The following is a 27490-nucleotide window of genomic DNA, read 5'->3' as shown; positions in this document are numbered from 1 at the left end:
TTCGGCGTTCGCACTTGCCAAATTGCAAACATGTACGTTGTCTGATCGGTGAAATACGAGGTGGAATCCAAAATTTTCGGGACTGGTGCTGCCATCTGGAATGTAGGAGTAGTAGATCTTTGCACCGCTAGGTGGCGAGAGCTGCATATCTGACGAGCCAGTGTGCGGAGTGGCATTCTGCTGGGAGGACATGTTGCATGTCCACTGTGATTCCCGTAATTCTCTGTGTTTGGTGTGTAGCGATTTTAAGATGGGTCCGCGACCAGAACAAAGCGTGTGTATCAAATTCTGTGCGAATCTCGGGAAAAGTGCAACGGAGACCCTTGCAATGATTCAACAAGTGTTTGGGGGACAGAGCATGAGCCGTACGCGTGTGTCTGAGTGGCATACTCGGTTCAGGGCCGGGCGTACAGACGTCGAAGATGCTCACGCTGCAAGGCCCGTTAGCCGCACAACGCCAGACATTATAGACAAACTTCAACAACTGGATCGTGCGGATCGACGTCGAACCATTCGAGACCTTGCAGATGAAGTGGGTATTAGTTATGGGACATGTAAACGAATGCTGACTGATGAATTGGGCACGCATCGTGTCGCCGCAAAATTTGTCCCAAGGCTCTTGGCTGCCGATCAGAAGGAACAGCGTGTTGAAGTGTGCACGGACCTTCATCAGACCGCATCTGATGATCCAACTTTCTTGTTACGAGTTATCACCGGCTACGAGAGCTGGATTTACGGTTATGACCCACAGACAAAGCAAAAATCGTCCCAGAGGAAGAGCCCAGGCTCTCCAAGACCCAAAAAAGCGAAACAGGTGAAGAGCAAAGTGAAGAGCATGATCATCGTTTTCTTTGTCCGCCCCCGGTAGCTGAGTGGTCAGCGCGACAGGATGTCAATCCTAAGGGCCCGGGTTCGATTCCCGGCTGGGTCGGAGATTTTCTCCGCTCAGGGAGTGGGTGTTGTGTTGTCCTAATCATCATCATTTCATCCCCATCGGCGCGCAAGTCGCCGAAGTGGCGTCAAATCAAAGGACTTGCACCAGGCGAACGGTGTACCCGACGGGAGGCCCTCGTCACACGACATTATTATTTATCGCTTTCTTTGATACCAATGGAATTGTGCACAAAGAATTCGTCCCACCCAACCAAAAAGTGAATTCCGCGGACTACTGTGACGTTTTACGATGGCTCCGTGAAAACGTGCGGCGGCGAACTTTGGCGTCAAGGGAACTGGCTGCTGCATCACGACAACGCGCCCTGTCACACGTCCTTTTTCAACAGGACCTTTTTGGCAAGAAACAACATGGCAATTGTGCTCCACCCACCGTACTCGCCAGATTTGGCACCTTGCGACTTCGCGCTATTCCAAAAACTGAAAATGAAGTTGAAATGCCGTCGGTTCGACACACTGGAGAGGATTCAAGAAGTATCGCTGGCAGTGATAAACACCCTCAAAGAACAGGACTTCAAGAAAACGTTTGACCAGTGGCAGAAGCGCTGGGCCCGGTGTGTACGTGTGGATGGGAACTACTTAAAGGGTGATGGTAACCATTAGTCCAAAGGAGGTTTTCAACAAATGGCAGCACCAGTCCCGAAAATTTTGGATAGCACCTCGTACGTGTCAAATGGGTAACTTAATACGGAAAGGGTGGGTTGTTATTTTTCAGAATATATACAGTCGTATGTTGCCATGACAGAATATCTGGAGTGTGCTGAAGGTAGCGTATCACATAAGTTTGATTAACTTCCCATAAATAACCGTAGTCGTTGAGAGTATCTATAGTTGGCAGCAATCTATCTGAGCAATGATACCCACACCATAACGCCTGCCATCATTTAGGATATAAAATTTACTAAACCACAACATTCACCATAGTTTCGTTTGATGAAACTATTCAGTTGTCCAAGCTAAGGCGAGACGCTCATGTAGACCTGACCCATTTCCACTTATCAGGATAGTGCTCTTGCTCATGGCCGTGTAGCACCACTACCCTCAGATGGCTTTCGAGTCCAGCATGAAGGAATGCTTCACTGGGGAACATGTCATGTCTCTATGACGTTTTCATTGTAGTGCTACCAACCGAGAAACTGGTCGGTCCATCACTTCGGTCTGGTATTTCTGAAGCTCTCTCTCTCTCTCTCTCTCTCTCTCTCTCTCTCTCTCTCTGTGTGTGTGTGTGTGTGTGATGACTTTAGCAGTGCATAATTCGATACCCTACTTCTTCTGTATAACTTGTGGCAAGTTCTCTACCATGGTGGTCACAAGAAATTCATGACCATCAGAAACAGACGAGGAGTAATACAGTACGAAGGACGCGTTTCTCCGCTAATAATCTAATTTTATGTAGACGTACTACGAGCAAAAGCACACAATTTCATCGGACAGCAGAAACAGAATTACAGGAACAGTATGTCGTTTCATTGAAGGTACATACAAAGGAATCCTACGTCTGAAGAAAACAGCGACGTACCATCGGACATTCCCAGCCGGAATACCTGGAATTTTAGCCCGAGGAGTACGTCATACCAATCCTTGTGATGTAAGGGAATTACCGGGAACGTATTGTGATGAAATGTCAGCTTCAAACAGTTTTCACTTAGATTTTATTCTACATCGAATTTTAACCGAACGTAGTACTCTAGTCTTTTTAACACCCGGCAGATACAGTCCTGTAACACCACTTTCACAGGCTGATAATTCAACAGTACGCTACCATAATGCAAAGATACCTCCCCAGATTCAGATACCACACACATGTAAATGTTTCATCATCTAGTAACTATAACAAAGGATCCTAATGATGTTTAAAGAAATGTGGCAAGAGGTAGTTTTCCCCCACCGAATGGACAAAGTACCTTTGGGCCACTGTTTAAACGTGGTAAAAAATAAGTAAATAAAATATAGACGGTTACACAGACCGATAAGATTAACGGCGTGTCTATTCAGACAACTGAACCGGATGGCCAATCAGTCTTTGTTAGAGTCTGGGAAAAAGAAATTTCCTTTTACAATTTCATATTCAGATTCTGACGATACAGATCCTCAACAGGCTACCTTTCACGTCTTCGTCCGCTGTCGGAAAGACATTTGCTCTTCGTCGACACCCGATGGGGGTCTTCCTAGACTTAAAAATGTCATTCAATACCAAGTCACGTCACCGCATCTTAGCTACGATAAATAGATGGGGCTTCCGAGGCAGTGTACCATTTTGACTTACACAAATTGTTCCATCTGCATTTCCTAGTTACTTTTGGTACGGCCATTATTAATCAAGATTTACCGGAAAACGGGCTCCCACAGTGTTTAATCTTAAGCGCAGCCCCCTTTGCAACTGCCATAAACAAAATTGCAGCCGTTTAAGGATAAACTATATCCTCAGCCATACCTGCCAACGACTTTCGTTTTTACTGTAGTTCTGGATTACAGTGCTCAGCATAACGTCTTCTTCAAACGGCCTTTCAGAAGATATTGGTATAGACTAGTTTTTCGCCTATAGAATACCGAGTCATGCATGTCTGCAGAATTCGATCTGCTCACCCACACCCTTGGATAATCGGCATCTGGAAATATGCCGTTAAGAACTCATTAAGGGTATACGGGATGCCCTATACTTACAATGTTAAACTGTGCCAGAACGTGGGAACATTTTCTCACTAGTTACTGGGCCTATACTATTCTTTCATAGCATGCGGACGTATGTTTCGCTTTTCTACTGAATTAACCATTTTCGAAAAAGAAAATTACCTTTCTGAATTTTATTTTTCCTAAATGTTAAAGTTACACTTTTTTAATTTGTGGTAAGTTCCTATGGGACCAAACTGCTGTCATCGGTCCCTAAGCTTACACATCTGCTGTCATCGGTCCCTAGGCTTACACACTTTTTAATCTAACTTAACGCTAAAGACAACACACACATACAACCATTTCCGAGGGAGGACTCGAACCTCCGATGGGGGAAGCCGCGCGAACCGTGGCAAGGCGCTCATTAGACCGCGCGGCTAACCCGCGCGACTTACACAGATTACATTTTAACAAGTGTTTTAAAATACCATTCCTTAACCCAAAACGAATTCACAATTTTTTTAAATTCAAATATACTCGACGTTAAGGACAACTCCCGAAAATTTCATCTATCTTCTATAAATAGACTCTGAAAAAAATGTACCTTGTATACGAAAAAATTATAAGTTATGGGAAATGAGCTTCAAACTTTTTACTTCGGTGCATACCTGCTCCATAGCTAGTATCATCACAACTGTCCAACAGCTTCCTCTTGATGGTTCCCCTATGCTGTCTAGTCATCTCTGAATAGATTTTTACTGCATTATCTAAAGACCCGACCTGTTCCTTGTGCAAACAAAACATAGCTGGTGCAGCTCGTAGTCCTATGGAAAGTGCCACCTTCTGCAAGACTTTGCACTTCGTTGTACTGCCCTGATAGAATGAAGAAACAGCATCATAAACGCCAAAGTGAAGTGTGTTTATACCTGAAAACATAATTTCAGGTATACTTATATGGATATGATGTCTGTTCTTTCGGACAGGTCCGAAAGAACAGACGCCATATCCATTTAAGTATATAGTTCTGGCAATACTGGCCATGACCTACCTCTTCTGTGCGGATGCACACATATTACCCGAACTCTTACGGGACTTGGTAAGAATGTCTTCCACGAGTAGTGAGTGTGTTGGGTTGGGACACTACGAATGTAATGTGTGGACATATAAGATGAGAATTTGGGTCTCGCGGGAGGCGTGCACGAGATAGTCCCTGCAGTCGCACTATCCTCTGTGCCCTCGGTGGCTCAGATGGATAGAGCGTCTGCCACGTAAGCAGGAGATCCCGGGTTCGAGTCCCGTTCGAGGCACACATTTTCACCTGTCCCCGTTGATATATATCATCGCCCGTCAGCAGCTGAACGTATTATACATAATTCTAATTTCGTTTAATTTCAGGTAGTCTGTTCAGTAGCACATGGTTATGGTTCTCTCTCTCTCTCTCTCTCTCTCTCTCTCTCTCTCTCTCTCTCTCTCTCTCTCTCTCTCTCACACACACACACACACACACACACACACACACACACACACACACACACATCTCTCTCTCTCTCTCTCTCTCACACACACACACACACACACACACACACACACACACACACACACACACACAGATTTAGATTCAGATCCTCAATGTCTATGAATGCCTTGGTCACCGTCTCCAAAATAGTTTATACATCTAACGTTGTACCATTTTAATAATAAATACTTCCTACTCCAGAAACTTCGATACTACACTTGAACCATAATAATTTGCTTGAAAAATGGCATAGCGTGCCACACCGCGTTCGAAAGGTTGGCTGTGACTATTGGCGGATCTACTACGATTAACTTAAGAGTTTCAAAGTGAGTTGAGAAGATGCTGAATACGACGACGACCGCCCTGGGCGCCCCAGCACATCACTTTATAACACAGTGGCAAACGCAAAGAAAATGGTTCTGGAAATTCGCGAATCACTATCAGAGAGGTTGCTGATGCTGTCGGCTTATTCTCTGGCTCATGACAAGCGTCTTTCAGGTGTTTTGGGCATGCAAAGTGTAGCAGAAAAGTTTGTTCCGAAATTGGATTTCGACTAAAACGTCGTCGCGTAGACATCGCTCAAAAATTGCTGAATGAAATCGACAACGATCTAAAACTTCTAAAGACTCTGAACGTAGCGAAACAAAGGCCTATGGGTATGACATCGCCAAGGCACAATCGTCCCAATGGAAATTGGCTGAAGAGCCATGACTGAAAAAAAATCGACAAGTTCAATCACATGTGAAGGTTTTTCTCACTGTTTCCTTCGATTACTCTGGGACAGTGCGCCATGAGTTCTTGCCTTATGGTCTCATGGTCAATGAGGAATATTACCTGGAAGTTACGTGCCATTTGCGTGAAGCAATCCAAAGGAAACGACCAGAATTATGACACAAACACTCTTGGAAATTGCATCACGATAATGCTCCCGCTCACACCTCAACGCTTGTTAGTGCTTTTTTGGCAGGAAACAAAACCGTTATGTTGCCTCAGCCACCGTATTCGCCAGACATGGCCACCTGCGACTTCTTTCCATTCCTGAGGCTGGAGAGAACCATGAAACTACGTTGTTTTGCCACCACTGATGACATAAAAACAGAATCGCTGAAGGAGATGAACACCATAACGGAAAGTGAATTCCAGAAATGCTTCCAAAACTGAAAAAGGCTCTAGCACAATTGTATTATATCTGAGGGGGGTTACCATGAAGGGGACAGAGCTGATGATGAATATAAAGATTCTGTAGGAGAAACAAAACTTTCCGTTACTTTTGATAACACCTCTATGTTTGTTTTCAGTGAAACTCCACATTTTCCACATTGTTTGCAGGACACATTGTTCACCGAAACATCTGATAGTAGACACACATTAATTATCTCATATTTTGTACTCCCAGCATTTAGTTGCTTGTATTGGTCTTAAATTGCAACTGTTTCTCTTTTTGAAGCACTTTTAGGTGTAGTAGCAGCCGCAACGTTGAATTTATGACTACTAGTGTAGAAGTTAAGACGCTGCTGCGATGTCAAGAACTGATGCAGATGATGAATCAAACGAATTCTGAGTACGCTTTACTTTCTTGCGCCAATGAACATGCTTTTAAATTACTTCAGACTAGATCTTGGCATGATAAAGGCAAGAAACTCAATGATTTCGCCAAATATGACGTTAACAACAAGCACATTGATTTATTCCTAAGGAAACAATATAAATTGCGCAAAATCGACTGTCAACTGTCTTGCAGTGTAGCTAGCAGAAAAGGTAACTCTCTTGTGCTCAATTATATCCTTGCAAGGCAGGCTATATCAAGGGAGATTTCTTGCCTCAAACATGGTGCGGATCATCATATGCCCCAATAAAACAAAATAAAATAAAAAACAATAAAAAAGATGTAAAATACTTCTATACACTTAATCTCGGTATTTTATACACAGTTCTAAACGGGGGAATACAATTTCCCAAAAACCGATTTTCTCACTGAAAAATTCATTCCGTATACCCTTAATTAATTCTGCTGCTGAGATTTATTTTAGGCAATAAAATCCACATTATACGATACTTCCTCTGAACCCATATGTCTGTCTCATCATGAGTCGTTCGACAAGACGGAGGACAGCAGCGGTTACACAAACAGATACAAATCCGGAGCTTATTTCCACGCGATAACTCTAGTGCCCACCCCCCAGACGAAGGAGCTTCACCCATAGTGTATCCTCAGACCAATTGTACGAATCAACTTCTGGTGTGGCATTAATGATTGCACATGCCCTAAAATTAGTCGCCGTAGTACGCAGACCATCCATGAATGGGCAGCCATAAGTCTGGTGTCCCAAGGACGATGATAAATTTGCTTACGAATTTATCGGAAAAAGTTTATGAATAACACTTCCTTTCCACCATAATACAGTATGCACACGGCGTAATTTGTAGCGATCCACAGCACTCTCACACAAGTAAAACTTCATCCTGCCAAAAATATTCTCCTATTCTATGACAACCTCAGTTGTACGAAAGTGATTATTACTCTCCGACTCCACCATTCACGAGCTTTTACACGACCTCCGTATTACAGGAACCTCGGTGGTATTCATCTGGACACAGAGCGACATGTGCCTCGCAGGCAATGAGCATGCTGTCACATTAGCTACGGAAGCCTCCACAATGGACCTGCTGCCAGTGTACACTGAGATGACAAGATTCATGGGATAGCGATATACACATACACAGACGGCGGTAGTATTACGTACACGAGTTACAGAAGGGCAGTGCATTTATGGAGCTGTCATTTGTACTGAGGTGATTCATTAGAAAAGACTTCCGACGTGGTTATGTGGCCGCTATTAACAGACCCTGAACGCGGAAAGGTAGTTGGTGCAAGACACATGGGACATCACCTCACCACAGACAACACAGTGGGCCGACGGCCTTCATTAACGGCCGAGAGCAACGGCGTTTGCTTAGAATGGAGAGTGCTGACAGACAGGAAACACCGCGTGAAATAACCACAGAAATCACTGTGGGACGTACGACGAACGTATCTGCTAGGAGAGTGCGGCGAAATATCTCGTTAATAGGATATGGCAGCAGACGACCGACGCGAGTGCCTTTGCTAACAGCCCCAGAATACAGGGAAATGGTTGGTTAGTTAGTTGCATTCCACAGTATAATTGTATATTATTATTATTTCCTTCACTTTCTCAGACGTTAAGTCCGGTTAAAAATGGAGTGACACGGACCTTGATCAAGCGTCACTTCCTTTTAACTGTACGGTATGTGTTATATTGCATTTAGGAACTTTCGGGTAATTGAACATGTATCAATAATTACGGATTTCTGTAGCTATATATATATGTTTGGATGTAGCTGTATTGCATTGATGTACTGGTGGACATTGTGTGGTATGACTCCTGTAGTTGATAGTATAATTGGTATGATGTCAACTTTATCCTGATGCCACATGTCTTTGACTTCCTCAGCCAGTTGGATGTATTTTTCAATTTTTTCTCCTGTTTTCTTTTGTATATTTGTTGTATTGGGTATAGATATTTCGATTAGTTGTGTTAATTTCTTCTTTTTATTGGTGAGTATGATGTCAGGTTTGTTATGTGGCGTTGTTTTATCTGTTATAATGGTTCTGTTCCAGTATAATTTGTATTCATCATTCTACAGTACATTTTGTGGTGTATACTTGTATGTAGGAACGTGTTGTTTTAAAAGTTTATGTTGTAAGGCAAGTTGTTGATGTATTATTTTTGCGACATTGTCATGTCTTCTGGGGTATTCTGTATTTGCTAGTATTGTACATCCGCTAGTGATGTGATCTACTGTTTCTATTTGTTGTTTACAAAGTCTGCATTTATCCGTTGTGATATTGGGATCTTTAATAATATGCTTGCTGTAATACCTGGTGTTTATTGTTTGATCCTGTATTGCAATCATGAATCCTTCCGTCTCACTGTATATATTGCCTTTTCTTAGCCATGTGTTGGATGCGTCTTGATCGATGTGTGGCTGTGTTAGATGATATGGGTGCTTGCCATGCAGTGTTTTCTTTTTCCAATTTACTTTCTTCGTATATGTTGATGTTATGTGATCTAAAGGGTTGTAGAAGTGGTTATGAAATTGCAATGGTGTAGCCGATGTATTTATATGAGTGATTGCTTTGTGTATTTTGCTAGTTTCTGCTCGTTCTAGAAAGAATTTTCTTAAATTGTCTACCTGTCCATAATGTAGGTTTTTTATGTCGATAAATCCCCTTCCTCCTTCCTTTCTGCTTAATGTGAATCTTTCAGTTGCTGAATGTATGTGATGTATTCTATATTTGTGGCATTGTGATCGTGTAAGCGTATTGAGTGCTTCTAGGTCTGTGTTACTCCATTTCACTACTCCAAATGAGTAGGTCAATATTGGTATAGCATAAGTATTTATAGCTTTTGTCTTGTTTCTTGCTGTCAATTCTGTTTTCAGTATTTTTGTTAGTCTTTGTCTATATTTTCTTTTAGTTCTTCTTTAATATTTGTATTATCTATTCCCATTTTTTGTCTGTATCCTAGATATGTATAGGCATCTGTTTTTTCCATCGCTTCTATGCAGTCGCTGTGGTTATCCAATATGTAATCTTCTTGTTTAGTGTGTTTTCCCTTGACTATGCTATTTTTCTTACATTTGTCTGTTCCAAAAGCCATATTTATATCATTGCTGAATACTTCTGTTATCTTTAGTAATTGGTTGAGTTGTTGCCAGTAGTTTTAGATCATCCATGTATAGCAAATGTGTGATTTTGTGTTGGTATGTTCCAGTAATATTGTATCCATAATTTGCATTATTTAGCATGTTGGATAGTGGGTTCAGAGCAAGGCAGAGCCAGAAAGGACTTAATGAGTCTCCTTGGTATATTCCACGCTTAATCTGTATTGGCTGTGATGTGATATTATCTGAATTTGTTTGGATATTAAGTGTGGTTTTCCAATTTTTCATAACTATGTTTAGGAACTGTATCAATTTAGGATCTACTTTGTATATTTCCAATATTTGTAGTAACCATGAGTGGGGTACACTATCAAAAGCTTTTTGGTAATCAATGTATGCATAGTGTAGGGACCTTTGTTTAGTTTTAGCTTCATATGTCACCTCTGCATCTATAATCAGTTGATCTTTACATCCTCGTGCTCCTTTGCAGCAGCCTTTTTGTTCATTTATAATTTTGTTCTGTGTTGTATGTGTCATTAATTTCTGTGTAAGCTTACATCAGAAGAAATCCGTTTTCTGTATTTTTCCGAGCACTTTTATGAAAAATGAGAACAGAAACCGAAATAATTAGATACTACCGCCATCTTAAGCAAAGCTCCTTTGCAGAGCTTCATAATGGAGCCAGAATCGTTACTATTATTATTATTATTATTATTATTTTGTATGATAATTACTGAATGATCAGTTTATTTATTACAACAGTGACTATTTCAAAATTAATTATTTTAGTCCATAAAAAGAAGCCAAACGTACGAAACACATTTTGAAATGGATACATACTAGTGTATAAATCCTGCTTCTAAAATCTTTAAAAAATGACCTAAGAGCATTGGAGCACGAAGAAAACTTTTACTTCAGCCAGATATAAAGTTCACCTCTGAAAGCGTGAAAGACAGGCGCGAGAAATAGACTACGATGTGACGGTTTGTCTAGCAGGTACAGTCAACAGGAAACCATATCAAACAATAAACATTCTCGCGAAACAAAATATGGCTCTCCAATTCGCAGAATAAATTTTATGAGTACCTTCAGTGACTTGCGAAGGTTCAACTGTCGACTAACATTCCAACAGCAGGTGCTGTTTCTTCTCCACCGGAGTACATGGACTGGATTGATTCACTCTACGGACGCACCCAGACCGATACAGAAAGGCACTGCTACCGTAGCACAATGTCAACAAGAAGTTCTACCAACACCATATCAAAATTTCCCAATTCCCTTCCCATTATTATGAATTCGAAATTAACGTTTTATAGCTATTATTGTTATTTTTATTTTTATTATTATTATTCAATGGATTTAAATACTATTCATTTAATGTAATTTACGATAGTTGGTGCAAAGGTCGAAACAATCCACAGCTCTTTAAATCAAAGTCTGGCCACCCCAGAAGTGTTTTCACGGTGTCCCTAAATCACTTCCTGAGACTGCCAGGATACATTCACCAACACAACGTTTTAATCTTCTTAACGTTAGTATTCTTCCATGCCTATAGAATCTCAAAGCCTCTGGATTAATACTGCCACGACTATATTAAACCGTAGCACCACGCAATAATCTCGACATTTCATGACATAACGTCGCAATTTGGGAGGAGAAAAGGCCTATGTTAAATAGCGAGAACCATCTCTCTACGTTATACCTAAAGAGTATAAGACAAGTAAGCTTACGTCAGAAGAAATCCGTTTTCTGTATTTTTCCGAGCACTTTTATGAAAAATGAGAACAGAAACCGAAATAATTCGATACTACCGCCATCTTAAGCAAAGCTCCTTTGCAGAGCTTCATAATGGAGCCAGAATCGTCAGTTGTCATTGACGCATGGTCCTCCTCAGCTGCACATTGATCTGAAGATGACTGAGGAGGTCGCAATTGGTAATCGAAAAGATAAAGGCGAATTTTTGTGGCAACAAAAGTCATTTAACTATAAAAAATTCTCTGATGTCTTGCAACTTGTATATATGGCGGTTGGAACAGTCTGAAAAGCTTGTAAGGCTGTTGCAGGGTAGGTTGTGCTGAAAAATAATTGATGATAAAAAAATTTGATTGGCTAACTTCAATACTAATTAACTCGGAAACGGCACAACGTATCGAATTTTTTCCGAACAATTATTTCTCCGCACAATCAACCCTGCAACACACCCACAAGGTTTCCTGTCTGTTTCTGACCACCTGTAGGAGGTTCGCCTGCGGCTGCACGAGGCGGATCTGACGGGATGACGTAGCTGAACCTGCAGCGCCTCTATGAATGCAGTACTCAAGGATATCTTGACCTTGGCAACAGCTACCAACGGTAGCTCGGCTCAAAGGCTCACCGTGCCCTTCGGTGTGTTTCTCTTCAGCGCGCTCTCTCTCTCTCTCTCTCTCTCTCTCTCTCTCTCTCTGTGTGTGTGTGTGTGTGTGTGTGTGTGTGTGTGTGGGCGCGGGAGCCACAATAACATGATCAAGAGAGCGATTTGAAGTCATAATCCTTATAAAACTGTGTTTTTTACAGTTGCTGCAAAAAGAAAATACAGCCAAAATTACTGAGGAATATGAGTGAGTCTGACTGTGTATAGCGACAGTCTCTCACAAGCAGTTCAAATATCGCCAACAAATTATTGTAATGAACTATAAAGCAGAATGTGATGTAATTCCCATTTGTTTGCATAACACTCCAAACTGACCGCTTTTAACACAGATCCAGAGGCGCTCTATCGCGTGGGCGAAGTAGGTAGAAGCCTAGGGTAGCGAAATTGAAGGTGATGGGGGCGCCAAATTTAGACAAGGTTCCAGAAAATTCCAACGAAATGAGTTATGTTCGATACGTTATTAGCGATTTAGCCACCAAGTCGGCATGCTCTCAGTATAAATGAAAGCCCTTGCGGCCACAAAAGCACCATCCACTAGCAGTTCCCATCGACACTGACTCAAGCCGGCCAACAATGTCCTCATCATAAACAGCTGCGATAAAATGACGAACTTCCGTTCTGCCTCGCACTAAGAACACCGCAACCCCCAAAGAAAATAAAAATGGGATAACCTAAGTGTGAGAAAAGATTCTTACCCGTCCCTTCACGTCATACCTGCCTTGCCATAAATTGTTTTTCTGTTGATGAACGCGAAGTGTGTCCATTTACACTAGTCGTTTAACACAAGCGGATGTGTTGTCACCGTCAGTCAGGCAGTGCCCTCGCTGACAGCCTTCATTTCCGTATTGTTTCGTATGCCTAAGCTACTCGAGTTCTGTACACTGTGAGCAATGGAAATAATTACGACAACGGAAGAGAAGTTGTGTCTTGTCAAAGATGGTCATAGCAACCGGCTGCACACAAAATATAACACCTAGTTGTGAGTGAATTTTGAACGGGTATGTGTCGAGGCCGTTTAAAAACTGGTAATGGCAGTATCATGGCTGAACAGCAACATTCTTGCCCACCTGACGAAGTAGATGTGCAGATTAACAAACGAATGCGTAACTGCAGAAAAAGGGTTCACGAAGAAAAGACAGTGCCTGTTTCCCAAATTTTTAACGAGGAATTTCAAGATCAGAGGGATAAAGGTTTAAATTTCGTCTCAAGTATGCCAAATGATGAAAACTCCAAGACTGCAGTGCGTAAAGCAACAAGGGAAGCTACTGGGACGACCCAGAACCCTGGCACTAGTTCGAAGATTCAAGTGAGCGAAGACATTTTGAAATCCAATTAAGGTAACACTTAAAAAAAACAAAAACCGATAGGTCTGTTCCTCACAAAAGACTCGTGTGAAGAAGCGGAGAAAATCTCGTGTCAAAATGGAACTGTTCCTATGGACGGGAAATTTAACACTTGTTTGAAACAAAACAACTGTACGCCAGACATGTTGCTATTGGAAGCAGAGAAAAAGAGATGAAGGTATTAGCTGTTTTATTCGCTTTGCTCCACGACAAACGTCAAAATACATATCAAAGACTTTTTTCTGGATCGAAAAATACCTTGCCTGGCTGGATACCGCCATCTGCAGTGCTAGACTTTGAAATGGCTACAATTAAAGCCAAGCAATCAGTGTTCTTAGATATCGCCGTTTCCGGTTGCAATTTTCACTTGAACGAATTATTTGGAAGAAAATACAAGAACTGGGATTTCAATACAGTGGTAGAGAAGAAGTCAGATTGTTTTGCCGCATGTGTGCTGCACTGGCACATCTTTCATCAAACAGTATCGATGAGGCTTGGATGCTAATAATGGGGGAAATGCCCAGTGGAGAAACGGTCATAAACTTGGCAGACAAATTGGTTTATCAATGGACACAAAATCCCAGTATACCAATTGAAACGTGGAATGTTTTTAACCAGTGGCACAGAACCATAAATGCTGTCGAAGGATGGTATACGAAACTAAAGTCCACAATAAATCAAAATACATGCGAACAGATACTTTCTGATAAACAAGCTGAAGGAGCAAGCAGTAAAAAAGATGCAATTTGCCTGCCTTTTCAAGAAAGAATAAAAAGGTACATAGAGCTTGACAAAAAATTAAAAGAGGTAAGACGATGCAAAAACTCAGTTTAAAATCCCTGGCTATCTCACAAGAAGTTGAGTGAGAAATTAAAATTCATGAAAAGTTTAATTATTTGCTACAGTAATGTTGCAGAAAGGACAAAGGTAAATATAAAAAATGAAAATAAAGGCAATAACGAACAAACATTTAAAGATAGCTATGCGCTATGTAATAGGTGCACAGCCAGTCATAAAAATGGCTCTGAGCACTATGGGACTTCACTTCTAAGGTCATCAGTCCCCTACAACTTAGAACTACTTAAACCTAACTAACCTAAGGACATCACACACATCCATGCCCGAGGCAGGATTCGAACCTGCGACCGTAGCGGTCACGCGGTTCCAGACTGTAGCGCCTAGAACCGCACGGCCACACCGGCCGGCACAGCCAGTCATAAGTCTGGATAAAACGTAGAGGGATGTATGTACCGCTAAAATATTTGTGATCCGAAACACCATGCTGACGTCACGGGTCGCAAAGTCCACGACACCGGTATACCGGAGACGTTCCACAGCGCTTCCGTTGTGGAATATTACTGGAGGCGAATTAGCGTACTGTTGTCCTGAAAGCTGTGTAGCCGCACCAGGAAAAAGACTGCACGACAAGATTTCGCAAGACATTCTTTAGTTTCCACAACTATTAAAATATTAGCATATACCTACTAGAAAAAACTAGTTATGGTAATGACAAACAAACAGTAGCGCAAATGTCACTTGCGGTAACTTCGTATATACAAAAAATGAAAGGGCCAGACAACTAATAATCATTGACAGCTGTCCATTTTGCGACCTTTTTCAGTTATTATAGTGATGTTTGCTATTTCAAGCCGGCCGGTGTGGCCGAGCGGTTCTAGGCGCTTCAGTCTGGAACTACGCAACCGTTACGGTCGCAGTTTCGAATCCTGCCTCGGGCATGGATCTGTGTGATGTCCTTAGGTTAGTTAGGTTTAAGTAGTTCTAAGTTCTAGGGGACTGATGACCTCAGATGTTGAGTCCCTTAGTGCTAGCCATCTGAATTAATTTATTTATTTTTGTTATTTCAAAGTACTCCAAATACCCCTCGGTTAAACAGCATTTATGATAACATGTAACTGCAATGTTCTTTGCAGCTATGAGTACCTTCATTCACAACCATTTACGCTAGATTTGACGGAGGGAGTACTGAAAAGTAATGCCTTTTTAATTAAAACAAACTTTATTAACATTCTACATATTTATTCTTCTTGTCAACATATTTGCGGCCCTTTGCCGCTAGAAGGTTCTGAATTGTTGCGAGTAACACGCCGGTGTGTAACCTAACTATGACTGTGCAAGGTGTAATCGAGTTTCGAATTCGAAGAGTCTGTCCACACATCGAGCACCATCTCCTTCAGCAAGACAATGCCAGGTGAGACGCGAGCGCTGCGACATCTGCAACAACCCGACGCCTGGGGTTCACTGTCATCGATCATCCTCCGTATAGTCCCGACATGTCCCCATCTTATTTTCATCTATTTTCAAAACTTGGAAACACCTTCGAGGACGTCAATTTCATAGTGATGAAGCGGTGCAAGGAGAGGTGAGGTTGTGGCTCTGTCAATAAAGTCAAACACTCCACAGTGGCGGTATCAACAAACTGGTTCCCTCGTCATGAGAAATGTGATAGTCGCCAGGGTAACTATGATGAGAAATAAATACGTAGACATTACAAATAACGACGTAGAATGTTAAGAACGTTTGTCTTATTGAAAAAGGTGTAAGAGTTTTCACACAAAAATTCGGAGCCATTACTTTTCAGTACGCTTTCGTAGAACTAGCCTTCGGATGGAATGAGAACGGCGTACTGAATAGAGATGAGCTACATCTTGACTTTGCGATTAATCTACAGCAATTTTATATACTGCGGGAAAAGAATTCGTATCCCCGGCAGTCCTATACCCTGTCATCATATATTCATCTAAAGCTGCAGCACGAGAAATATCTACTGTGTTTTTCATATGGTTGAATAAAACCTCGATTCGTTCACCAACAGTAACCACGTTCGGCTAAGGCCAGGAATTTCTCATTGTCACTGGCTGCAGCATTCTAGCTTATCAAATCCTCTCTTTATCAGCCTGGATATTGTTACAGAAGGGCCGCACCGAGTCTGACGCAGAGGAAACTGACTGCAGACGCTGCCGGTTCCGACAGGCGATCTGCAACGACTGCAAGACACCGCAAGAATCTGCAACGTAAATGTTAGATATGCCATGTCATACCATACGTGTGCGCACATCCTCACGACGACTCATCCTTTGACATTAGACTGCCCTAAACGATCTCTCAAGCTATGTAAAATGGATTTTCAATTTTATTATTAAAACAAGTCCTCCCTTTGCTTTTCACCACACAGTATCTTCATCAGGCTGATTTCTAGGTACTTGGACCACACTACTACACGGAGAAGTTGCAGAAGTAAATGCTGAAGCTACCGATTGCTTTGATTCAGCCATATTGTATTTTAGATAAGTGACGTTACAACGCACAAGAAAATAACCACGAATTTCTGAGAAGTGATGCAAAACTCAAGGCTTCTAAAACTGAGACAGACTAAGAAGCCTGTTCAATTTCTAGCACTTTCTGTAGTGTCTTATACTGAAGCTGCAAATAGCAAATTCTGCTCTAAATAAAGAAAATACCAATGAGGAAACCATGAAAGTTAATAACTGACTAAAATGGTTAATAATACCTACGACTTCTGCACGCAATATTGATTACACTCTTAAATTGGCTAATGTTCGTTTACTCCTACTTATTTCTACACACCTGCTCACCTAACAATAAAAGGTGAACAGATGACAATGCATGTCAACTCATTTGACAGCTATCCCGTGCCATATAAAATAATCACTATTGTCTGTCTCTGAACTCCTGACCCAAAAGCGCTGCATCGCGCAGCAGAAACAAGTATCATAAAAGAAAAATATTTTATCCAACAATCGTTTAAAATCTCGGAAAAAGTTACATGCAGACAGAGAAAACATGAAGCACGCAAACACATAGGGCATAACACTCTGAGGTGACAAAAGTCATGGGATGGCGATAGGAACATATACAGATGGCGGAGTATCCCGTACACAAGGTATAAAAGGGCTGTGCATTGGCGGAGATATCATTAACACTCAGGTGATTCATATGAAAAGGCTTCCGACGTTATCATATGAACGCACGACAGAAATTAACAGACTCTGAACGTGGAATGGTAGTTGGAGCTAGACGCATGGAACATTGCACTTCGTAAATCGTTAGGGAATTTAATATTCCAAGATCCACAGTGTCAACACTGCACCTAGAATACCAAACTTCAGGCATTACCTCTAGTCACGGCCAACGCAGTGGACGGACGGCCTTCATTAACTACCGAGATCAGTGGCCTTTGCGTAGAGTTTTCAATGCTAACAGACAAGCAACACTGCGTGAAATAATCACAGAAATCAATGTGAGACGTAAGGTGAACGTATTCGTTAGGACAGTGCGGCGAAATTTGGCGTTAATGGGCTACGGCAGCAAACGACCGACGCGAGTGCCTTTGTTAACAGCACGACATTCCCTGCAGCGCCTCTCCTGGGTTCGTATCCATATCGGTTGCACCCTTAACGACTGCAAAACCGTGGCTTGGTCAGATGAGTCCCGATTTTAGTTGGTAACAGCTGATGGTTGGGTTCGAATGTTACGCAGACCCACGAAGCCATGGACTCAAGTTGTCGACAAGGCACTGTGCAAGCTGTTGGTGGTTCCATAATCGTGTGGCTGTGTTTATATGGAATCGACTGGATCCTCTGATCTAACTGACCCGATCATTGACTGGAAATGGTTACGTTCGGCTACTTTGAGACCATTGCCGTCATACATGGACTTCATGTTTCCAAACATCGACGTCATGTCGCCGGACCACAATTGTTCTCGCTTTGTTTGAATGATTTGGCCACCCAGATCGCCCGACATGAATCTCATCGAACACTTCTGGGACATAATCGAGAAGTGAGCTCGTGCGTAAAATCCTGTACCGGCAACACTTTCGCAATTATGGACGTCTATAGAGGCAGAATAGCTCAGTATTTCTGCAGCGGACCTCCAACGACTTGTTGAGTCCTTGCTACGTCGAGGTGCTGCACTATGCCGGGAAAAAGGAGGTCGGACACCATGTTAGGAGGTATCCCATGACTTCTGTCGCCTCAGTGCATTGACTACAATGGAGTGAAACAGTCATTACTCCACTTGAATGTTAACATTTGTGGAGGATTTTATCGTATTGTAATAGATTTAAGTAACATCGTTGCAAGCTGCACCACAAGGTCTACAATCTCTTGATTTTCTCGTAATATTTTATCCTTTTCCTTCCGTGATCATTTTTACTCTGGTGAAGGAACATTGGGGCATAAAATTCCGTGGTCAACGAGGTCATTACAGCGTGAGCACAAGAGAGGGTGGGAAAAGGATGAGGAAGGAACACGTCACGGCGCAGGAGGTAGCCGGTAGCCGGCAGAGAACCATAGTCCCTGCGAGAGGCCCGCATGTTGGACTGCCACACATTCGTATTCTCCTTAATGGCACGCAGTTTGTTGTGCGTACTGAGACTATGCCATTCCGTCTCCCAAAGCCGAAAAACCTGGCGACGTAAAAACGGACGCAGGTCAGTTATTGGAATGCCGATATGCATAATCGGTTTCCGTGTAACCTGTCTGGCCAGTCTGTCAGCAAGTTCGTTGCCTGGGATTCCGGCGTGTCCTGGGGTCCACACAAACACCACTGAACGACCGGAACGTTCCAGGGCATAGATGGACTCCAGGATGGTCGCTACCAAAGGATGACGAGGGTAGCACTGATCGATAACTTGTGGCAGTGAAAACACTGCAGTCATCGGGCAAGGAATGCTGTTCAATATGGCCTCCATGGACATACACAAAGCCGACGTGACCATCAGCCAACGAGCAGTCAGTGTAAATCACTTCATGGCCTCGGTACATGTCGAGAATAAGAGATGAGGTGTCAGAGGAGAGCCGCGGGGTGAACTGAGTCCTTTGGACCATGTGAAAGGTCCAGGCGAAGCCGCGGCCTAGATGTAGACCATGGAGGAGTTCGCGAATGAACCTCAAGTATAGGTGGTAAAGGCAAGGACTCTAGTTCGAATAGAAGGTATCGGACGCGAACTGCAATTGTTAGCCTTGACCTGGGCCGCCGATGCGGGAGATGAACCGCCGTGGATGGGAAAAGGAGACGGTAATTCGGATGCGACGGAGAACTACGAACGTGAGCAACGTAACTGGCGAGCAGTTGTGCACGCCTGACCTACAATGGAGGGACTCCAGCATCCGCCAGGACGCTGGTCACCGGACTCGCCCTAAAAGCTCCCGTCGCTATTCGAACGCCACAGTGGTGCACTGGGTCGAGTAAACGAAACGCTGAGGGCGCCGCCGAACCATAAACCAGACTCCCATAGTCAAGGCGGGATTGAACAAGGGCTCTGTATAGCTGCAGCAGCGTAGAGCTATCTGCACCCCAGTTGGTGTTGCTGAGGTAGCGGAGGGAATTGAGATGTTGCAAGCACTTCCACTTAAGCTGTCGAAGTTTAGGAAGCAAAGTCAATTGGGCATAGAAAACCAGTCCTAAAAATTGATACGTCTACACTATAGTGAGGGGATCGTCAGTAAGGTAAATTTCTGGTTCCGGATGAACGGTACGACGCCGACACAAGTGCACAACACACGACTTTGCGGACGAAAACTAAAAGCCGTGGGCTAGAGACAACGACTACGCCTTGTGGATGGCTCCCTGAAGGCGCCGCTCAGCAACAACAGTACTCGTGGAGTAGTACGAAATGCAGAAGTCGTCTGCATACAGAGAAGGTGAGACGGACGGCCCTACAGCTGCTGCTAGACCGTTAATGGTCACTAAAAATATACACTCAATATGGAGCCCTGCGGGACCCCATTCTCCTGGATATGGGGCGAACTATGGGAGGCACCAACTTGGACACGAAAGTACGAAGCGACAGGAAATTCTGGATAAAAAGCGGATGCAGGACTAAGAAACCCCACTCGTATAATGTGCCAAGAATATGATGTCGCCAGGTGGTGTCATTTTTTGTAAATAATAAAAAAAAAGGCAACAAGGTGTTGGCGTCTGTAAAAGGCTGTTCAGACGGCAGACTCGGACCCAACCCAACCGCCGACACACCATACGTTCAAGCAGCTTACAAGGAACGTTGATGAGGCTGATGGGCCGATAGCTATCCACATCAAGCGGGGCTTTGCCGGGTTTGAGCACTGATATGGTGGTGGTCTCCCGCCAGTGCGATGCAAAGGCGCCATCGCACCAGATCCGATTGTAGATGACGAGGAGACGTCGCTTGTAGGCACATGAGAGATGTTTAATCATCTGACTGTGGATCCGATCGGGCCTAGGAGCTGTGTCGTGGCAATGTGCAAGCGCACTGAGGAGCTCCCACTCTAAATGGGGCGTTATAGGGTTCACTGTGGCGTGTAGTGAACGAGAGGACTTACTTTTCCATCCGCCGTTTGAGAGTGCAGTGGTGGCAATTCCCCAAAGGAGAGGCGCGAGCATAGTGCTCAGCAAAGTGCTCGGCCATTGCGTTTGCGTCGGTAGATAACACGCCAATTTATGTTAACACTGGGACTGGTACCCAACAACTCGTTTGATCTTTGTCCAGACTTGGGAAGGTGACGCATGGCACCCAATGGTCGACACGTACCTCTCGCAACACTCCTACTCCTGTTTCCGCCTTTTGATAAGGTGGCGAACGCGGGCACGGAACCTTCTGAAGGCTATGAGGTGCTCCATGGAAGGGTGCCACTTATGCCGCTGTAGAGCCTCGCCGACGCTCCATAATTGCCTCAGCGACTTCCGGCGACCACCAAGGGACTGTCTTTCGCCGGGGGTACCCAAAAGAACAAGGGATCGCGTTTACTGCCGCAGAAACGATTGTTGTAGTTACCTGCTCAACCACCACATCGATGTTACCCTGTGGCGGAGATTAAACGGTGACATCAGAGGCTAAAGTTTCCCAGTCCGCCTTGTTTCAAGCCTATCTGGGCAGACGACCGTGGGCCTGACGCCAGGGCAGTGACATGAAGATGGGGAAGTGGTCACTACCACACGGGTCGTCATGTGCTCTCCAGTAGATAGATGGGAGAAGGCCAGGACTGCAAACCGAGATATCAATGGCCGAATACGCGCCATGTGCCACACTGAAATGGGTGGGCCACCTGTATTTAAGAGGCAGAGGTCGAGTTGTGACAGTAAATTTTCGACATCTCTGCCTCGGCCAGTAAGAACTGTGCCACCCCACAAGGGGTGGGCGTTAAAATCTCTCAAAAGTGGGAAAGGTTTAGGGAGTCAATCAGTGCAGCCAATGCGTTCACGGGTATTGCACCATCTGGAGGAAGAGATACATTGCAGACAGTTATTTCCTGCGTCGTCCTTATCCTGACAGTCACAGCTTCAAGAGTGGTTTGAAGGGGCACAGGTTCACTGCATACTGAGTTCAGGACAGACGCAAACTCCACCTGACACACTATTATAGTTGCTACGGTTCCTATAATATCCCTTATAGCCACCTAGGGCAGGGCTCTGCATTGCCGGAACCAGGTTTCCTGGTGGGCAATGCAGAAAGCAGGTGTACAGCTTAATAGTTGCCATGGCTCAGCCATGTGGTGGAAAAAACCGAGGCAATTCCACTTGAGGATAACGTTATCGTGAGGCTGGGAAGGCATGAAGCGCACAAGGAGGCAGGTTATGCCTCAGGGTCACCTGCTGCCTCCGACTGAGTATTTGTAGTCATTTCTATGGTGGATGAGTCATCAGTGAGATCCAGGTCCGCAGGGGACACTACGATCTTCACTGCATATTCAGATGCAGAACTGATAGGGAGTGGTGGTGTTGGGGCCACCAGAGGGTCCTGTTTCTTAGCAGACTACTACTTAGTTTCCTTGTTCTCTATCTTCTCTTTAGGGGCTTGCTGGGAAGATTTCTCCGAAGCAGCTTCAGACACGGAGGAAGACCGTGAAGCTCTTCTTCCAGCAGCTTTTGGCTCCTTGAGCCACTTGCAAGTGTCTGCCATAGCATTAGTGGAGACCTTGGAAGAGAGGGCCCCAACGGACCCTTTCCACATGAGAGGAGTTGGAGGACGTTGTTGCTTCCCCGGCCTGGGGGAAGGGACCGATATCCCCCGTGTTTGGGGAGCCTTGCTCCTGAAGTAGGTGCTTTGGGAGCAACAGAGGAAGATTTACCCCTACCACCAAGAGGCGGATGTATTCTGGTGGCTCAGAGGGTCCACTGTTCGTGGCACACAGTGAGGAACCACTGGCACTTGGGACAGCGATGGTGATGTAGCTGCAGCTTATGTTGACATCAACCGAATCTTTCGAATTTACGTTTAGCCTCTGTGTAAGTCAACCGGTCCAGTGTCTTGTACTCCATGATTTTCCACTCCTTTTGGAGTACTGGGCAGTCTGGTGAAAAGGAGGAATGATGTTCTCCACACTTGATGCAAGTGGGAGGTGGCGCACATGGAATATCTGGGTGCAGTGGATGTCCGCAGTCGCGACATGTGGCGCTGGAAGTGCAGCGGGAAGACATGTGCCCGAACTTCCAGAACTTAAAGCACTGCATATCGGGAGGGACGTATGGTTTAACGCCACAGCGGTAAACCATCACTGTGACCTTTTCAGGCAATGAATCACCCCCAAAGGCCAAGATGAAGGGACCAGTAGCAACCCTGTTGTCTTTGGGTCCCCTGTAAAAGTGCTGGAAGAAATGAACACCCCGCCGTTTTAGATTGGCGCAGAGCTCGTCATCAGGCTGCAAGAGGAGGTCGCAGTGGAAAAGAATCCTCTGGACCATGCTGAGGCTTGTAAGGGGAGTGACGGAAAAAGGAATATCACCCAACTTGTCACAGGCGAGTAACGCTCGGGATTGGGCTGGGGATGCTGTCTGGATCAAGACTGCGCCATTTCGCATCGTGGACAGCGCTGTCACTTCTCCAAACTTATCCTCAATTGAGGCTTCGTCGGTATAAAAGTGTCCCCATCGGTTCTGATACAGACTAAGAACCGAGGCGAATATGGGTCTCTCCGTTCTGTAGCTCTACATTCCTCCCAGAGTGTAGCAAGGGAGGGAAACGTTTTGGGGTCATACCCGTCGGGATTGTATTCTATCTTGCCCTTCTTAGATACTGCTGGTGCCGTACGGTCACCAGCAAGAGATGAGTTAGTCCGCTTCATTGCGGGTCATCCGCCCTGATGCCACCCACTCTGATCAGGGGCTCTCCCCACGGGCGCCACCCAGCCACAGCAAAGGCCAACTGGTATGATGACCGTTGCCAGGAATCCTGATGCCCCAGGAAGACAGTCATGTACTCGTTGGCATACGTGGGGAGTTTACAGCTCAGGCATCAGCAGTGCGATCCCTGTGTTGTCAGGGGGCTACCACCAGATGGGTACATGACGGCCCCACCACAACAGACTGGCTACCGTGCTGGATATTGGGCAGAGAAATTCAATATTGTCATGGGGCGAAAGGGGACAGGAAACAACGGAAGAAGACGACATACCCCGGAAAGTGTCCTAGTCCAAATAGTTGAATCGCAGGTGGAGACGCAAAGCCATGACAAGAGATTCAGGAGATCGAATCTAAGGGTACTCGTGCACCACATAAGGTCCGCACTTTTGGAGAATTTTGAAAGTGGCAAGTCAAACCATGAAATGGAACTCATAGGGCCGAAAAGTGTGAGACTCCTTTTAGTTGCCTCTTGCGACAGGCAGGAATACCTCGGGCCTATTCAACCCCTGGACCCGAAGGGGGCAGGGGAACATGACTTTGCGCGTCTCCCATACTCCATTGAGCAATAATTTAGGACTGGGTAGGTTAACAAAATACACCTATCTTTCAGAAATTAAGTACACAACAAAACATCATTACACCTTCGATCGTTTACATTAAAAAGAACTGAAATGTTCAACAGGTGTCGGAAACAACGTGGAAACCATCATTCATCCCGTCATCCTGGGTGCTTTTCATTGGACTTTGATACCTTCAATGACGCGTATCCCCTTCTCGAGCTTTTATCACTGCCTGACATCTTCGCGGCATGTTCTGTACAAGTCTATGGACGTTACCCTTTCGTATCCATTCTCATTCTTCGACGGCAGCCCATGTGAATTCTTAGAGAGTCTGTGGAGAAACAGGACGACCCACATTTATCAAGCATGTCCCACATATGCACGATGAGGTTTAGGTCTCGCAAGACATCCCTGTTGACGCCCGCAACATAATCCCTGGCATTAGAAGGACTTCAGGCAGCCACCGTATTCAGCTGTTACCCTATGTCCGAACTGTACCTGTTCGATGCACTGTATGGCGGTAAGCCGACCACGGACGACGACAAGATCTATATGGCTATAAACACTGACGCCTGCCCACATCGTCACAGAACCTTGGCAATCACTCTATTTCCTGGATTACAATTGGCAGGTACTGCTCACTACGGCGCTCCAAATTCGATCGCGGCTATCACCTTGCGTCAGAGGATATCTGGACTTGTCTGTGAATAACACGTTTCATCAATGACGAAGTTGCCAGGTGACATGGTAATGGCGGAACTGAACGCAAACTGTAAGATGTGTGAAGTGTTGTTCTCGTAAAGGACGTGTGGGTCGTAAGGCCCCTCCTCGCAACCTGTTCATTGCCGTCTGATCGAACACAGCGGCTCCAGTGGCCCTGAGAGCATCTTGCAGAGCTCTGGCAGTATCTGTACGACGCCGCCAACATAGAGATGGCCAGATATCGGTCTTCAATGCGTCGACGACCTTGTCCAACTCATCTTGTGTATGAGCTGTCTTTCAGTAGCGTGTCCACAACCTATGGTGACACATGGAGAGGCGTTGACGTCTGCAGCAACACGACCGAAGGTCCTTCCTTTCTGGATCGAAAGACCACCCTTGCAACTTGCACTGCATCGAGATGTCGTACTGCAGTACAACGCCCATAAATGACAACTGCCATCTACGTAACTCAGTAGAAAACATTCGCACACCAGTACTCACTTTCTTCTGAGGTGTCACCTGACACTGTAATGGCGTACACAGGCAATATGGCAAATGATTTTAATTGTTGCCTGCACTGAAAGTAAAAGATCTCAAGCCATGCAGTAAGACCACAGGTACAGCTTGTATCAGAACACATTTAACATACCAGATTTTGATACACGTATTTCCCTAATTCTTCTGAACAGTGTATTCTTAAGTTTTTAGAACTGCTCGTGAGAGCAGTGCACCATTACTGAGAGAGGTCTACGAGACTGCACTCTCTGAATTGCAAGTGAGATGCACATTAATGATTTCCAGGTTTCTTCGACCTAGTTAAACAGAAAATGTACAAAAAAAGGAAATCGCACAATTACGTAATTAACTTCAAGTAAAGGCGTAGAGGAGATGTTGATAGAGAAATTTGTTGCTGACATGAAAATGAAACTTCTTGTTATCCCTCACTTCTTGTGTATAAATCCATAAAGCCTATCAGTCAGGTTTTGTGCAAGAATTGAGTGCGAACAAAACTAACATTTCCTGTGAGTAAGGTCAGAGTCACTTTTTAGTCGATGAGTGCTATGACGAAGTCATAAAAAAAATAAATAAATAAATGCCAGTGATAACTCTCGTCGGTGGATTACTGTTTCCGCAGCTTCACATCTGTCTACAGGAACCTCAAGACAAATTAGGAACAAGAATTTTAAAAAAAAGACTTAAGTTGCAAATTTTTTTTGCAGTCGGCATACAAAAATCTGGAAAATAGGAGACAATAAGTTTAAATATTACATCCGAAACGTCTTCTTACCAGTTGCAGAAAATTATTCATTGCTTTTATTGGACGCTTGGCCTGGACATAGCCCATCTGTCTTTAGCTGCACCCCGAAAAGACAATATACAGTATTGCGGACTCAGGTGGAGTGTGATTCAGCCTCGCAAGAAAGATTTTTTCAACAGTGTAAAGCATTTTTCAGCAAGTTGTCAGACAATATAATTTCCGATAGCTCTTTGTCATTTCCAGCTTATCAGCGGAACAGTATTCTTAAGCTTCAGTCATTTGTACGTTGTCAGTATTTATCACCACGTTTTACGAATTTGATAAAGCATGTCTCGTCTGCAGCATATGCAGAATAATGGCCATGACCATTTCTTACTGACTGAGTTAAGTCGTCTGTAATGTAACATTATACAACTGATTTTATTTTCTCTATTAGTCACTTGTGTAACAACTACATCTGCAACAGTTTAGCTGTCGATATGACCTGCAAATATATCAAAAAATTAATGATTTGAGGGAATTTGTAACGATTTAAGTGCTTAAAATTCGTTTCTGCACTTTGGACTTGGCTCTACGTTCTCTTGTAACGGCTGCGTCTGCTTATTCGGCGACTCGCGCGCTAGGCACAGAAGGGTTGTACAAAACCACTGCTATAAACGATTCTTCGTACAGCAAAAATGAGTAGCTTTAACTTTTTTTTTAATACTGGCGGTGCGCCTTAGCAGGTACAGTTTTGACAGCGGTTTCTTTCAGGGTACTCTTCCTGTGTCAAAAATTACACGGTAGGGTTCGACATATCAGCTTGGACCATTCCCTTGTACGAAACCAGTTCTCCTTGGACGGTTTAGGTAATGAGGTTTGGGGTTAACTTCCCATCGACGACACCATTACAGACGGAGCAAAAAAATACCATTAGTGGAGGAAAAAAATCAAATGGCTCTGAGCACTATGGGACTCAACAGCTGAGGTCATCAGTCCCCTAGAACTTAGAACTACTTAAACCTAACTAACCTAAGGACATCACACAGATCCATGCCCGAGGCAGGATTCGAACCTGCGACAGTAGCGGTCGCGCGGTTCCAGACTGAAGTGCTTAGAACCGCTCGGCCACACCGGCCAGCCCATTAGTGAAGGATGCGAAGGAAATCTATCTTATCCTTTAAAACGAACCTTATTAGCAGCTGCATTTTTTGAGATTACTAATTATAGATACGTTAAATATTACGCCGCTTTCAAGCTTTGATTCCGCAGTAATGCCTTAATACACAATTCTTCGAGCACTGTACCTCCTCTACAGAGTAACACATTCTTACA

At 44.1% G+C, this 27490-nt stretch overlaps 1 protein-coding gene and 1 non-coding gene across 2 annotated transcripts in view; one reads left to right on the top strand and one right to left on the bottom strand.

Annotated features, from left to right (window-relative positions):
• LOC126470403 (uncharacterized) overlaps positions 1–27490 on the bottom strand; it is a 93293-nt gene that overhangs the window by 34295 nt on the left and 31508 nt on the right. The window lies entirely within an intron of this gene.
• Trnat-cgu (transfer RNA threonine (anticodon CGU)) lies at positions 4794–4868 on the top strand. The gene has a single exon. It is a non-coding gene; the product is annotated as a tRNA-Thr (tRNA).

The sequence above is a fragment of the Schistocerca serialis genome, chromosome 3 (genome assembly GCF_023864345.2).
Source record: "Schistocerca serialis cubense isolate TAMUIC-IGC-003099 chromosome 3, iqSchSeri2.2, whole genome shotgun sequence".
NCBI classification, from domain to species: Eukaryota; Metazoa; Arthropoda; class Insecta; order Orthoptera; family Acrididae; genus Schistocerca; species Schistocerca serialis.
The sequence above is the reverse complement of the archived record's forward strand: the minus strand, read 5'-3'. Positions and strand labels throughout refer to the sequence as shown.